Raw genomic sequence first — 16,632 nt, 5'->3', positions numbered from 1 at the left:
TTTTTTTACTTTGAAATAACGTCTCTAGATTTTGTCATCTTACCTCCAAATTTATACTAGGTTGTTCTCTTAGGAAAGAGAGGATTTGCTTAGCATCAGTAGATTTATGTGATACAATTACCAGAATTTATTAAAAATTGCATTAAACTGTGTCCATTCTTCCTGTCTAGTCTGTATATATGGACATGAGACTAACATATGTCGTACATGAAGATTGGGTCACTGTACCCCACTGTCCAGAATTTGATAAAAATTACCTGAAAATTGTACCAACGATGTCAATACTAACATCTTACCACTGTGGTCAACCTTATAATGTGCGTGCAACTGCAGATGGGCAGGATTTAAAGCAAAGGTTGGTCCTTGTCACCTACATCTCAGATTGTATTCTAAATTGCAAAAAGCAATAATTACGTGCATCGTCGATGTATTAAGACGAAATGTACACATTTGTATTTCATGGCTTGAAAATGTGTCATGCATCAACATTACGACCCACCTTATAGTATTTAAGATAAAGTGGAGACTATTAGCGTTGGCTCTAATTTCAAAACACCAACAGTTGCTATATAAAATTTGATTAAGAATGAAAAGTTTTCACACCTACAGATGGATCACTTGCACTTATTTAACGGTGTATTCTGCAAATAGTTGGCAAGGCTTTAAGACACTGATCCATTGCACATATTAATTTGGTAATAGCTCAAGTTTTCTAGATTAAAACATAAAGATAACCAGCTAATGCGCAAGCCGGTTCAATTTCTCCACCACAATTTAAATAAATTTAATTTATAAAAGGTGGAAAAACATTGGAACAATATAGAAGATTCTATCACATTTCAAATCCAATCTGAGTAATCGATGATACAGATTTTCTGCATCTTTTGATCCATGTTTCACCAGGTATGTAAATTCTAAGAACGCATTAATATATCGAGAAAATGAAAAAAAAATGAACAATATTCAGTCATTTGATGCATTTAAAGTCAATATGTTATGTATTGCCTGGTCAGCAAATAGAGTTTCGTTTATTTTGAAAACGTTTTCCTTCAATGGATATCATACTATATATGTATTTATTTAAAACCTAATACACACAAACAAATGTTTTCATTGTTAGACCGCATTCATAATAAACTAAATTTGAATCTGATTGTTTGCCGTTTCACACAATATTTCACTGGTAATATTAGCAAAGAAAATTGAAAATATTAATGTATAGCCATTACTTTAATTATCAAATAAATAGTCCCAACGCATGGCCTTTAATTGATTTTTAGTTGAGAAAGAGATAGAGACAGTACATGTTTAGTGTAAACGGAAATTTGTACTTGGTAATGATTTGAGGTGACTCTACGAATCCATTACACAACAAAACGATTTATTTTCTATGTTGCTCTAAAGTAACAGATCAAAACAGATTGGCTGCTAGGATAATATATTACGGTGAATTAAAACTATCACTTCCCGTTGACAACATCAGTAAATTGTTTTCATGTGTAACAGAAATTAATTTGAAAACTACGTACATGTTAATGGGGTATATACACCTCTGTAATTACGATTACGTTAAAAAGACACATGCATTTTGTTTAGCGTACTTTTTATCATTGATTTAATTTTAAAAAACGTGTTGTTAATTGTTTAAATGTAAAGACATGTTAGGGCAGTGTCTTCATTATTTCAGTGTGATTCATCGCCATTGTATTGTTTGGTACAGTATCGTCCCTTGTGACACGATACCAAAGAATTACATAGTGATGCAACTTGATAGGTCTATCGATATTCATTTTAATAGTCCTTGATTACAAACGTAGGTTACATTTTCCTCTCATTTTGCAAGCATATTCTAAAGCCAAATAAATTGATGGGAAACATAACACATTGATGAAAAAGATAACCTATTGATGGGATGCAAATCACATTGATGGGAAGCATGACACATTGATGGGAAACAATAGAAATTGATGGAAAGCAGATTACTGTAATGGGAAGCATAACAGATTGAGGTGAAGCAGTTGCCTTGTTCACTTTATGTGATCAGTTAGTCATTTACCAGAGGAGTTATTCAATGCCATTTAGTAAAACGTCCATCTGTCATTCATCATGAGCCTGTCAGGGATTCAAATATATTAGCAAAAATATATTATCACCTTTAAACTAATGGGACGATTGCCATTACACTGTACACTATTCTTCTTGAAGGTCGTGCAATGAAATGGTGCCCTTCATGCATCCAATATAGTGAATGTCTTGGTATCAGTACCATCCCAAATAGATCGTAATATCAAGATGCACGTTTCATGAAAAAACTCAAATAGAAACATATTTGGTCCTAAATGACGTTGGAGTTGATGTGAGAACTAATGAATCCTCTATAGCGACCATTGGAACATCTGATCACTATTGTACTGAACAGATGGTGATATCAATATATGATTTTCACTGAGAGACTTATAAGGATGTTGATTGGGTTCTACAATAAAACGGTAAAACTTGTATATCCAATATGAAAACCACAGTGGCGATTTTGGAAAGTAGTATTGTTTCTACTCTTTCTGAATTGATTGTCATAAAATTAACAGAATGGGATTTTCTAGAAGAGACTATGTATAATGTTCAGTTGGTTCTAAATGAAAATAGGACTGATCTGACACACATTATGTCTATCACAATGGAAAAGTTGAACGTTTTTCATCACAACTATTTCTGAGCAGATGGTCTTGTTGATATCTTCTCCTTCAAATACGTTACCCATTTCCAATAACGCCAGCTGCATAAGTCCTACTATCTAACAAAATCCAGCCCTCTCAAAGGCAATAGCTTTGTATATAGACAAAGGGCAATATATCCCGCCTAGTACTGCTAGTTTTAAGCTCCCACTAGTGAAGTGAAATTAGTATTCACTTTAACTTTCAAAATCCATGCCCATCTATTGAAAGATTTTGTTACTTTTCAGATTTATTATGGAATTTTCAGCATATTGTATGCATTATTTTTCTGTATAGGTTATGTGTTATTTGATTGCATACCTACACAAGGCCACATATTAATAGAACATGCTTAGGTTCATGATCATACAGGCAATATTTTTCTTTATCGCCCTGAATTTAGCGGAGATATTTTTGGCATTCATTTAATGTAGTTAACTCTATGAACATCCTTTGTTTCTAATTTCTTACCGTGTCATTTCAGAGTCAACTATAATAACAAGGTATGCTGAATGCAAAAATTCAAAGCTAGCAAGTAGTATCATGTCTCATATATCGCATATATGAAGAGTACTATATCCATCAGCTCTAATTCATCTTAAATGATCAAAATATGGATTTCTTATATATCGTTATCACTTACGTATTCCCATTCATCTGAATTGTCATTCTCAAGTAATCCATTTCCTACATATAGTGGATCATAACGAGGGAGTTTCTCCTCAGACTGTGTAATGCTGCGGCAGATCTTATCCTCCTGGATCACCTCTACATGTGACCTTTGCAGATGGCCTTACTATCTCAACGATGCAAATCGTCCTACTGTATCACTTAAACGTGTGCCATTTGCAGCTCACACGTGTACTCATATTCCATGCCACTCGATTACAATATCAGCATGACGAGCAAAATAGTATCATTCCTGGATGAATGGTGCAACCAAGTTTTGCGAACAACATAAATATCATTAAATCTGCCACTTAAAAGGATGTGACTGTGTATATAAATGCAAGTTTCATTGGATGCAAAGCCCATCTGTTACCAAACTTCGACACTGTCAGTAACCAGTAGGACACAGGCCTTCATGTCAGTATCTTGGGTATGAACGTTATCATGAACGTCTTCATTTTTAGAGCAACTGTCTTCAGAACAAGTTTGTTGTTATGGCTGTGCAGTAAATTAAGCAACTGAAAAAGAGAAATTAAACAGGTATGTAAAATTCAGCGAATAATTTATTTGCTTAAGACACCATATGGAAATTTAAAAGTAACTTAGAGTAGTCTTCTCTAAATCCCAAAGAATCCTAAAAGTTAGAAGTTAAAAGTTATAGAGCATACATAATGGATTCCAGTGGTATTCTGAATGAATTCCAAATCTTGAATGTGCTGATGTATCAAAAGCCTTTAATGAGCCCCTCTTACATTGTTTTCAAGGACTGGTTACGAGTAAAAATAACACAATTTCCATTTGAGTGCGTCTGTCACATAGGCAGCATTCATTTATTCTTATAATTCTATGACAAAATGTTGGCTAACATTCTATCATATTGGAACATCCTTCGATCATTGTGGCTATGATGATCTTGGTCATAGCAAAGACCTCTCTGACTTTTCATTCTTTTGCCTTCGTATACCTTAATCATTCACACTTTTTTCCAAAGTGGAAAATATCATTTGTTATGTTAAGCCTGAATTTCAAAATTTCACCCTTTCAGCACTGACCTTGCTGAAGCGGAAACTTCTTTAAAACAAAACCTTTCTCCTGATCACATCTACCTTGGCATGCAATTAATTCCATGGACTCACTATTGAGCCAGTCAGCCTTCCGTTTTGATGAAATGGATCAGCAATCCTTATGATGCAATCCAGTTTCGTCATCAAGAATCGTTTGCCATCATTGTGCAATAGAAAAGGAGACCTATGACTTCACTCTTGTATTAACACAATCCAGAAGGCTTTCAAAGAGGAACTATTATGTAAGATCAAGTGCTATCTAAATTAGAATGGGCATATTGTGGAACTCAAACATGCCTCTTTCTTGAATATATACCTGAGAAATAGCACATAACTCCTCAGGACTTATCATTGTGATTAGCACGCACATTCAAACATAGCTCCAAAGCAGCAAGCCCTGGATCTGGTAGGTCCAGTCTCATTTGCACAAGCAACAATCAGACAAGGATGAGATCAGCGCAACCTCCATATGAACACACTGTACATCTTGAAATGGATTCACCCATAATTTGTATGCGATAAGATGATTTCCTATGTTTTTTCTTCCCACACATAAACCCTGTCAAATCTAGTTGTGCAGCTTGAACTCAAAAATCAGTAGAGAGGGTTTACCTTCAATATTTTGCACTCAGAAATTACCAAAGAAATACGTTGGGACATTCCGTCTACCTATTACCTATTCTCCAAATGAAATGTGATATGGGAACGTATTTGAAGGCGACACCCAATGTTTTGCAGTATGTTTTGTTTCTGCCAGGATGCTTCAAGAATGCTCACCCAGTCGTATTACTTTAATACACACCAATCCTCCCCACAATGCAAGCATCCATTCACACGATTAGCGGGACCTGTAGGTGGAATGGAGCGGTAATGTGCAGAGTTGTTGCCCTTGTCTACATAACATGGACATAAAAACAGCCAAATTTCCATAACTGAGCTGGCAGTTATGAGGAGATAGTAGGCATATATATTTGATTTTAATGTAATCAGGTACGTATTCTAGGAGAAAAATATTTTATTGGAAAGTTTACTTGCAATACAGGACCTATGATATTTAGTTTGTCATAAGTGGTGCAGATTGTACATTCACTATGGCTTAAAAATGTTATTGGATTACTTCTTATAATGTCCAGAGCAGCAGGGAAGTTCTACAGACCAGACGTTCCAGACCAAATAAACCTTCCTACGAGAACTTTCTCCGTAGAAGCCTCAGAAAGCAGAAATAAACCTTCCTACGAAAATTAATTTGCGTAAATTCAACCCCGAGTGCAATTTTTGTGTGCAAATTCAATGATTCTGGACAAGTAAAAAACAGATCTTTTCGGGGGGGTGGGGGAAATTTATTCTGGTGTTTTTTTTGTTATCACGGAGGGGCTGCAGATCCTAATTTTACCTCGCATTAAAACAATATAGTTGAAAATAATATGAGTCGGAAAGCTAGTAGAGTTGGAGAGCCTCATTCTGCCAGATTAGCGCGAGAAGAATTAGCGGCAGTAAGGAAACTTATCCCGGCAAAGCAATTATTTAAGAAAAAAGTTCGTGATTACGAAGATTCTCAATATGGAATTACCGAGATATCGTCGAAATGGCTGAAGCCAGTCACTGGAACAATCGAACAGGTAGCGTACGGCGACGAAAAGAAAGATAAGGAACTTAGGAAGCGCGGGCTTATTCCTATGACGAGAGATATCGAGCAACACACTCGAGTAGTTCCGGATAGACTGGACCAAATTCGTCAAGAACAAACACAAACGCGGCAAGAAAAAGCACAAGAGCGAGTGCGAGCACAAACACAAAAGCTACAGGGACAAATACAGAAGGCACGAACACAAGCGCAAGTACGAGCACAAACACAAGCGTTGCGAGAACAATTGCAGCAAGAACAAGCACAATTGCCTCAAGAACAACCAGAGCAAGAAGAAGAAGAAGAAGAAGAGGAAAGCAGTAGAGAACCTCGGGAAATAATAAAAGAAAAATTTACTGATGATGGTTGGAAAACAATAGAGAAGCAATTTGAAATATTTGGTAATACTATTAATGAATTTGGCGCATTTGCTGAAGATTCATTTAATGTTAGGCACAAGTTTTTAACGAAGGATGGATTAGATAAATTTAAAACGCGAGATTCTTGGATCAGAAATCTATACCGAGCTAGATTTAATTTACCCAGGATACCTAAGGGCGACGCGTTTTTTAATGAATTTCGTAAATCGGCGCGGGATAGATTCACGTATAATATGAGTCAATCTCGGAGGGTGGAAGAAAAACCTGAATCTTCGAAACCAAAGAAAATACCCCAAATAAAATCCTCTGATACATCTCAGGTACTTCCTCCAACAAATAAAGGAACCAATATCTCAGGAACTTTTCCTCGCACACATTTCGACGAAAGTTCCTCCGATTTTTTTAACAAGGGCGAGGATATTTTAATCGATATTGCCAGATTTGGCTTCGATGATAGAGGCAAATACCTGAAATCGGGACGCGTTGATAAATTTACTAAAGAAAATTGGGCTCCCGCGGTATATTTTGCTTCAAAGAAAAAGTCCGTCAATCTTGATGACCCGGGTTACCAAGATTTTATCAAAAAAATAATACAAAAAAGGGAAGAAGAAAAAGAAAAAGAAAAAGAAGAACCAGAAGAAGAAGGTGATCTGTTAGACTGGGATAGTAGTCCAACACCAAAGACAGGAAGCGGATATACCATTTGCCCTGACAGCGTTGTCAACGATGTATCTCGCCTTGAGGTATTAATCGGAGGAAAACGAGCCGGAAATAACTCCCGTGAAATAATCAACGAAGCCTCAGATATTTGTCAGCGATTATTCCGCGGTGGTGTCATCAATTCTCACATTTATAAGGAGTTCGTCGATGAACTCATCGATTAAAACAATACAATTGAAATAACATGATTGTTCACAAACATCAACGCAGACCTAAGCAGGTCCGCATAGTAAACTCTCGATTGCCCGTATATAAATATATCCACGGCAATGGATTCGGCGATATCATTGGAAGTCTCGTTACGCGAATAATACCTAAAATCGGACCCGCGATCAAGCAATTCGGGTTAAAAGCAATAGGAAAGATCGGCGAGACTGCCATTTCTGGTATCGGTAATTTGGCTAGCAAAGGCTTCAACGTTGTCAAAAATAAAATATTAAATTTGACACGTAAAAAACAACCCGTCAAATTACCTAGCACCAGAGAAATGCCACCCGAGATCAGCAAAGCCATAAACGACGCGGCAAATAAAAAATAAATGATCTAGCGCAGGAAGTTGCTAAGACAAATATAGCGCAGGAAGTTGCTAAGACAAATCTAGCAAATGAAATTGCTAACACAAATCTTGTAAATACAAGTTTTATTTCAGGCAGTGGTCTTCGTTTTAGATGATATTCTTAATAATAAATGTTCGCACAAGTGTCAAATGAAGTGTTCGACATGGACGAGCCTGTAGGTAGAGACACATCAGTGCGAGATTTCCAGTATTTCTCGTACGATGTAGTTGAGCCAAATTCGAGAAATCGCAAGGAAATTCAAGTCCACGATACAACAAGATATTTTCTTCCATCTGAGGCGTATATCGAATTTGTTGGAAAAGTTATTAGGACAAATGATACCAATTATGGTGCAGATTTTAAAGTTGGATTTGTCAATAACGGCATTATGGCATTATTCAAGAGCGCCACTTACATGATCGATGGAAGAGAGATTGAATCAATCACGAACAACGTTGATATAGCAACGACGATCATAGGCCTAGCCAGATACTCGGATGATTTTACCAGATCGGCCGGCCCTAGTATGATGTTCGCCAAAGATAACTCCGACAACGCTGATCATGTCCGGTATAATATCGCTGTACCAAATGATCCAGCTGGTAATCCAGCCACCCAGATGGCGTTAATAACTGGCGTCAATGACGATTACAATCTCGGATTTGCCACGCGGAAAGTTATGCTGGTTGGTCCAAGTTTAAGATTCTCCTGTGCAATTCCGTTATCTCACATTTTTGGATTTTGCAGACATTTTAGAACAGTTATTTACGGAGCAAAACACACGATAACTTTTGTTCGAGACGCCAATGATGACAGAGCCATCTGGCGAGAAGCTGGTGCAGCCGCTGATGTCGGTAAAGTTGTCCTTGAAAAAATTACCTTGTGGATGCCAGCAATAATTCCATCGATGATCGTGGAAGAAAAATTATTATCATTCATGAATCAAGGCGGAAAATCCGTCATGTCTTGGTTGACAACGATGACAGACTCCTCCGATGATGTTAATATTAACGGAATATTTACCTGGCGAATTGCGTCACAACAGGGCGCTTCGGCACCTAGGCACATCTTTGTTGCCCTTCAATCTACGGATAGATACGATCAAACTCACAGTCATATGATATTCGATCGACTCGAGGCAACAAACGTTTCACTGAGAATAAACGGCCAACAAGAACCATCCGAGGATATAGCCATCGATTTTGGAACTTACTCTACGGCACGCGCATATCATCGATTGCTAAGTTTCATGGGTCGCGATCAAAATATCGATACCGGATTGCAAATATCACAGCTGGATTTTAATACTCTCTATCCCATCTATTATTTTTCCTTGGAACATCTCGATTTGGTAAAATAATCAGTTGTCGATATTCATTTCAAGGCCAGAATTAACACTGGCGGAAATAATGCAAGAGCAGTTGCGGTTATTCTCAGCGATAGAACAATGATCTTGGAGGGAATCAGCGGCAGAATGAGAGTCATCGATGCTCCTGTAGAGAACATGTGACAAATTCCAAATTTAGATTAAGCGATTATTAATATGCCATACGAGCACGTCAGTGTAACTCTGACCCCGGGTCAGATGAAAAAGCTCCAATCAGCGATATCAAAGCTATGCGGTATGAAATTAACCCTGAAAAACGATCAAATTCACGGTGGGCCTAACAAACTATCGCTGAGCAAAAGTCAACGTGAACGTTTCTCCAAGGCCAAATTAGCGAATACTGGTGTTCATGTGAGCCTTTCCATAGGCGCCATCAGAGACATGGTCAAAACAGGTGGATTTCTTCCTTTCTTATTGCCTCTAGCGAAACTAGCTCTTCCGGCGATTGGAAAGGCACTAGGATTAGGCGCGCTCGGAGGTGTTGGTTCTGAATTAGGCTCTACAATAATGCGAAAAATTACCGGAGGAAGATATCGTAAAAAAAAGGGATCCGGCCTTTATCTGAGACGACCTCCATACGGATCCGGCCTAAGTCGAGTCTACCAGCCTCAAATTTAGATCTACTCAGCGAAGTAAAGAAAAAAAAAATAACATTTTTCAGAGGCGTGTTTATGCGAGATCAACTACCAGAAAAACCAAACCCTACCGAGACAGGAATAATAAATCTCGACTTAAATACCGGCCCTGGCACACACTGGGTCGCCTACGCGATTAATCCTCGCGAAGTCGTTTATTTCGACTCGTATGGATTAGCGCCACCGAAAGAATTTATCAGTTACGTGTCAAAACTGAATCTCCCGGTTTGGTATTCGACGCTTCCTACGCAGACATTAGCGGATCCACCGATATGCGGCCCTGAATCAATTAACGTCCTCGATGCAATTTCAAAATCATCCGGTCCGTATCATAAAATTGTATTTGAATATGCCATAGATAAATATCATGGTTGATATTTACGGTAGATTTATCTACAGGAAGGAAAAAGCAGAAGTGACTGACGTCGATCTATCAAAGTTCGCAACCAAGAGTGATATTAACAATCTCCTATCGCTGTCAGAGGTAGATCCTGGCGAAGTTGCTGTTTTTCAAAATACCGAAGGAAGATTACAAACCAGCAACGTCAAAATAACTGATATAATCAAGCGAGACGAATACCGCGATCACATTAGTCAGTTTACTCGCCAATCGGAGATGGTATTAAAATCTATTGCTGATATCGCCGATATTATAGCGAAGTTACCCCTGAAGGCCAATATCGCGGATGTGGAAAAATCCGACAAAGAGTTATCAGCAACGTTGCTTCTGAAGGCCGATAAAGCATTACACGACGATCTTCAGGACAGAATGACAAAAAGATTTAACAGGCTAAATAACGACCTTAAAAAACTCGACGATGCCTTAGCTAAATTTAGCAAAAAATTTGACGAGGACATAAAAACATCCAGCGATACTTCCTCCGCCGCAAACGAACTAGCAAAGAAAAAAGCCGATCAAGCATCGCATGACGATCTCAGCGAGAGAATAAGAAAAATCAACGAGGATATCACTGAAATTCTCGCCGATATTACCAAAATAAATACCGCGATGGGTCAGAAAAGCGATAAAACATCAATCGACGATCTCAGCGAGAAAATAAAAAAAATCAACGAGGAAATTACTAATATTCTTGCCGAAATTAACGAAGTAAATATCTCGATGGGTCAGAAAACATCAATCGACGATCTCAACAAAAAAATCAGCGAGGAAATTAATAAACTCAGCGATCTTGTTGTTCCCGAATTTACCAAGGGGTTTAACGCGATGCGTGAATCGACAGATGAGAAAATAAAAAAAATCAACGATGAAATTAACATGGTACGTGAATTAGCGCGTCAAAAGGTCGATACATCAGTGTACGACAGAGCTATTGACCAAAAGATCGATAGATTCGTTTACGCCACTGATATACCAAAATTGAGCTCGGATCTTCTCGACGCAACTACAAAAATTAGCGATATTAACACAAAAATATCGTCAATGAATCTTGAAAGATTTGCGCGTATTTATACACCAGTGGAATTAATGACAGAAGATACTAGTTATTTTATGCCACTTGTGGTACAAACAAAGGGAGCCACATGGACGCCCTTTGGAAATCTTGATACTTTTGTCGCGCCGTTTGATGGCGTATATCGAGTACAATATATTTCCAAGATAAAATTTAAGGTAACAACCAGATTTCATGAAATTCATGAATATTATCCTGGATTTTTTATTATTTCCATGAAGAAAAATGCCAGGGAAATATTTACAATAGAACCACCAGATAGAACCACGACAGAACCAACGCCTTATCGTGCAATATTCGAATATTTATCCAGATAGACTACAATTGTTGAGATAATTAACTAATAAATGACTGCATCGGATTACCGTTACAATCAGGCGCGTTCATGGCAGGATTCGTTAAAAAAACTCCTCGACGAGTATCAGATAAAAATAAAAAAATACCAGCGCAGATTAATTGCCATCGATGTCGCCGTGTACGCGGTATCTGCGGTAGTCGCCGGTGCGAGAATAATCTTATCCGCGGTAACAACAATCGCGCCAATCGTAGCAACGATAATAATATCATCAACAACAACAATCGCTGGTGTTCTAAATATCATCGCGAAAAAGATATCCTCGTGCACGAGTGAGAAATTATCATTGTACAAGAACAAACTATCCAAGGTCAACGACGCGTATTCGAAATTATCATCGTTGCTTTCTGAAAGTCTCAACGATGGCGTTATATCCGATCTAGACTTTTCCTCGATGATAAGTATTTACTTCGAGATTGAACAAATGAATATCAATAATGTCCGAACTAGCCCAGATCGTGACAAACACGACACCGCCGACAACAACGCTAATATCGTTAAGCTCAACCAAGCCTGAATTTAGCATTAATTTTTCAACACCAATCAGCGTCAAAGAAATTGCACTAACACAACTGCGTGTCTATAATAGCTGGCCTAATATCAGATCGAAATCATTCGGCAGATTATTATCAAACAATTCACTTGTTTTTGCCAACAAAAACAAACCCGATGGAACACCTGATTGGATCGTCGTTGGTATACCAACAGGCAGTTACGAAATTGATCAGCTAGATAAGGAATTTACCAGTAGAATATCAAATATAACCGGTGATGCTACTCCGGGAATAAAGATATCCTCGCATGATCCAACACTGTCATCGATGATAGAAGTGAAATCGCCGTACATGGTAGATATTTACCAATCATCGATTAGGACAGTTCTAGGTTGGCCTGAAATCGCACCTCTGGCAAAACCAGAAAAATCTGATTTTATTATTCCAGGTTGGCACGAGGAAGCTCCTACAGAGCAACCGGAACCAAAAAAATCAGATTTTACCACCGACGAAGGATGGTACTGAGATATCAAACACACGCCTAGGATCGATAGCGCCATCAACCTCATGAATAACCACAAATTTAAATTGGTAATGTTCGCTTTTACTTTTATTAACGAAAGAATTCTCTCGTGGTTGCCTCTTCCTAAAATTCCCCCCGGTGTGAAAATCTTCGACGCTACCTACATTAACAGGATAATAGCCCCCATAGACGGTATCTTGGTAAGAAGAACCCTCGACGAATTTATTCAAGAACATACAATACAATTACATTTATTGCGGGAATCCTTTCATGAATGCATCCTAAATAAATCAGGCTCATGTAGCGAAATTATCAAACGCGTGAAGATTTTAAATCAACTTGCGAATGATGTTGAATATTATCATGGTATGTTTATTCAGGCGATAGTCGACGATATATCAATTGCCGATTATGTTCTTCCTATTAGCAAATTCGAGTTGATCAAAAATTCAGGAGAAAAACAAAAATTCATGAGAGTATTTGGATTAACCGAGGAAACGCTACCAAATTTCAAATTTCCCAATTCTGATGCTGATGAAATGAGAAAAATCGTCACTGATACCATCGATGATTTATTTCCGAAATTACATGCCGCGTGGACTAAACAAATACAATCAGAATCGATTCTCAAACACAATAACGATCCTGCCGGGCAAGGGCGGCATATCTCGCCCGGTATCGTTAACATAACGGAAGTTATCGCGATTTATCTTCACGCGGATGTTGTCGAGGGCAGCTACAACGTGGATTCGTCAGAGTCAAATCAAGCGCAGCAGGGTTTTATTTTGTATTCGTTTTCACCTAGCGCCTCTCCTGGTTATTTAATAATAAAAGAACCAGTGAATCCGTTTTACCTGCGATGTCATAATCGGTTGTTGTCGAGGATAAATTTCAAACTAACAGATCAGAAAGGAAATTTGCTTGATATACGCGGAGAAACTGTAAGTATCAATCTGCTGGTAAAATCATAGATTTTCAAATCGTGAGAATAGCAGATTTTCGAATCTGTCTGCGGGGGAAAAATGGGCCAAAAAAATAAATAAAAACCAAGGAAATTGTCAAAATTAATAGATTTTTTTAATTTTGATGGGGTAAATACCCGTCAAATTGTGCAATTTATATAATTTCGTAAATCCGTTGGGGTAAATACCCGTCAAATTGTGCAATTTATATAATTTCGTGAATCTGCTGGGGTAAATACCCATCAAAATTAAGAAAATTGCATAATTTCAGTAAATAAATTATTTTGGTAAATAATTAAAAAAAAATAATAAAAATCAGAAAAATTAAGAAATTTGCGTAATTTTATGTTTTTTATGAGGTAAATACCCGTCAAATCGAGTAATTTATATAATTTCGTGAATCTGCTGGGGTAAATACCCGTCAAATTGTGCAATTTATATAATTTTATGTTTTTTGGTGGGGTAAATACCCGTCAAAATTAAGAAAATTGCACAATTTCAGTAAAATAAAAATTGGTTTTTTTTGTGATAAAATTTTCAAGAATCTGCGATTTTCGCTTTTTCATCGACAAGCCTTTTCAGTTGCCTAACACGCGAGCTTGTAATTTTTCTTGACTCGTATGCTTCTGATAAAATCAACCTAGCTTTTTCTACCAGCGTCGATAATTTAACAAAATCCTCGATTTGATCATCGCTGACAGTCGCAAGTGATTGATACATGGCAATTTGGATCTTTTTTATTAATTTATATTCGGATGGTAGCGTGTATTTGTATTCAAGTTTCCCTTGGATGATTGTTTCGAATTCGGATCGGATTTTATTCGTGTCTAGATCCGATGGAAGATTTATTTTTTTCTTCAGATCATCGATGGCTTCGATGATATTGTTTATGTTTTGTTCGTCCATGTTATATTAATTTTGTAATATTTAATTATTCTTCGTCGCTCTCCGAATCGAATATTATTGGGATGTAGGAAAATTCGATCCACTCACCAAGTTTATATGAAAACGTCGCGTTGATTATTCTTTCTGCCGCACGATGCACCGATGCTGGATTAATACTAAAATATTTTGCAGCGGCGCTCATCGACTCAAATACAAGCTCATTGCCTGTTGCTTGATTTACTGATTTGACCGACTTAGCTGATCGCGCACCACCGGCATTACCAAATCTTGAATTTTCACTCGGAGTCACTGCTCGGAGATTGGAAAGTTTATTGTTAAGTTTATTTCCATCGATGTGATCGATAACAAGTCCAATTTCTACTGGTCCGCGAAAACACTCGAATATAAATTTGTGACATGAATAACTCGTGCATCTTCGTTTTTTGTTTTTGTTGATGGTAAATTTGAGATATCCAAATCTATCAACTTTACCGACATTTTTCTTTATTCTTGCATTTCTGACGATACCATCCGATGACACCTCGTAACCCTCGATGGTTGGATGTAATCTAAACTCGTGTATGATTGTTTCAGGAATCGTCGATTTCAGATCCATATATGATATTCTATCTGTCTAAATCATAATTTGCCTTGAATCGATTAATATAATCTTCTTCGCATTTTATTATCGAGGAAGATTTCTTTTCGTAATATCTCCGTAATTCACGATAATTTTTACCTCCACAGGATAAACACAACCGTGTCTTTCCTCGCGTGCCAACTTGGCAAACTAAACATCGCTGTGGTCCTTTACTGCCTCGTCGAATTGCATATATATGAGCGCCACAATAATCGCCTCTGCAGGATTTGTCGCATGATTTTGTTGATCCGATTGGTATCCATTTGCATTGCATTATATAATTTAAACATTTGTCTAAAATATAATAATGGATGTATTTGATCTTGATGAGGCAGAATATATCATTCCTGAGGTTGACCGAGCCAAAAAAGAATTTTTCGATGATGGAGCGGTTCATACTTGGTCAACTTGGAAAACAAACTCTATTGATGCTACGATGAATCTGGAGCGAGCGAAGAAAATAATCGAGCACATAAAAAACTCGCATAAAGAAGAGCGATTTATCTTCGGAATAAAATTTATCGCACAAATGCCGGACGACACTTGGATTATTCGCGATAAACGAGATCCAGTGCGTGGCGGTAAGAAAAACGTCGTTCTTGATAAAAACTCTAAGCATGGATTGTTATTGGGAATCGATGGTCCTTATTATGCTAGAGCGTATCCATCTAGTGCTGTTGTTTATGGTATTTATCGGCTGAATAATAATCCCGACATGAAAAATCTACCTGCGATGAAAGAATCGCCGATGATAAATTGCGTTGCCGAGCGTGTTATCGAGCATATGAAAAACGCTCGACGTGGATCTGGTCTGACCCAGTTGAGGTTGGATAAAATTAACGCGTGGGCGAAGACAGTTGCTGATGGCGCATCGATTGACGATGTTGCTGTGTTGAGCAAAAAACTTAAATTTCCAATCACGGTGAAAACACTATCAGGAGAAATATTATACTCGTCGCCGTACAAATCTCGAGGAGTACCAATCGAGATTGTTGATCATAATTCACATGCGTGGTCGCAATCGGTAATGATATTTCCGCGAGATCGTGTTATTAAATTTTATCCCGTGGAAAATTCTGCAAAGGACAATTCCGATGCCATGTTCAGATATATCAAAATATTAGCCGCGTCTGACCCAATATCAGTTTGGTTATTTTCGAGCGAAGAAAAATACGATCAGTTTATCCTGCCGCGAGGAGATATTTACCGTGATGAAAAATTACATGAATTGATGAAAAATATCGCGGTGAAATATTCATCAAATCCTGATCAGTTATTAACGAACTGCTTTACTATTCCATCTGTTGCTGCTCATGCTGCCAGAGAAAGAAATTCGTGGAAACCCACAAGGAATGAATTTCTCACTGATATTCAACTTAGCTGTATCGAATACGGCCATGGCGGATTGTGGAATACCAAGTATTATTTCGAAGATATGATCTCCGTTGACATGAGCGCGTGTTATCCTGGAAGTTTCCTTGGATATGGCGATTGTGCGGATTATTTTGCTAAATTTGGCCATCCCACCAGCGAGATGACAAGAGTTGCGATTAA

General features: G+C 37.7%; 1 protein-coding gene across 1 annotated transcript in view; it reads left to right on the top strand.

The window, feature by feature from the left end:
• LOC149774614 (transmembrane protease serine 9-like) overlaps positions 1-16,632 on the top strand; it is a 79,604-nt gene that overhangs the window by 48,402 nt on the left and 14,570 nt on the right. The window lies entirely within an intron of this gene.

Source organism: Sinohyriopsis cumingii, unplaced genomic scaffold, assembly GCF_028554795.1.
Source record: "Sinohyriopsis cumingii isolate HCF-2022 unplaced genomic scaffold, ASM2855479v2 utg000160l, whole genome shotgun sequence".
Taxonomy (NCBI): domain Eukaryota; kingdom Metazoa; phylum Mollusca; class Bivalvia; order Unionida; family Unionidae; genus Sinohyriopsis; species Sinohyriopsis cumingii.
This window is presented reverse-complemented; position numbering and strand designations above follow the sequence as displayed.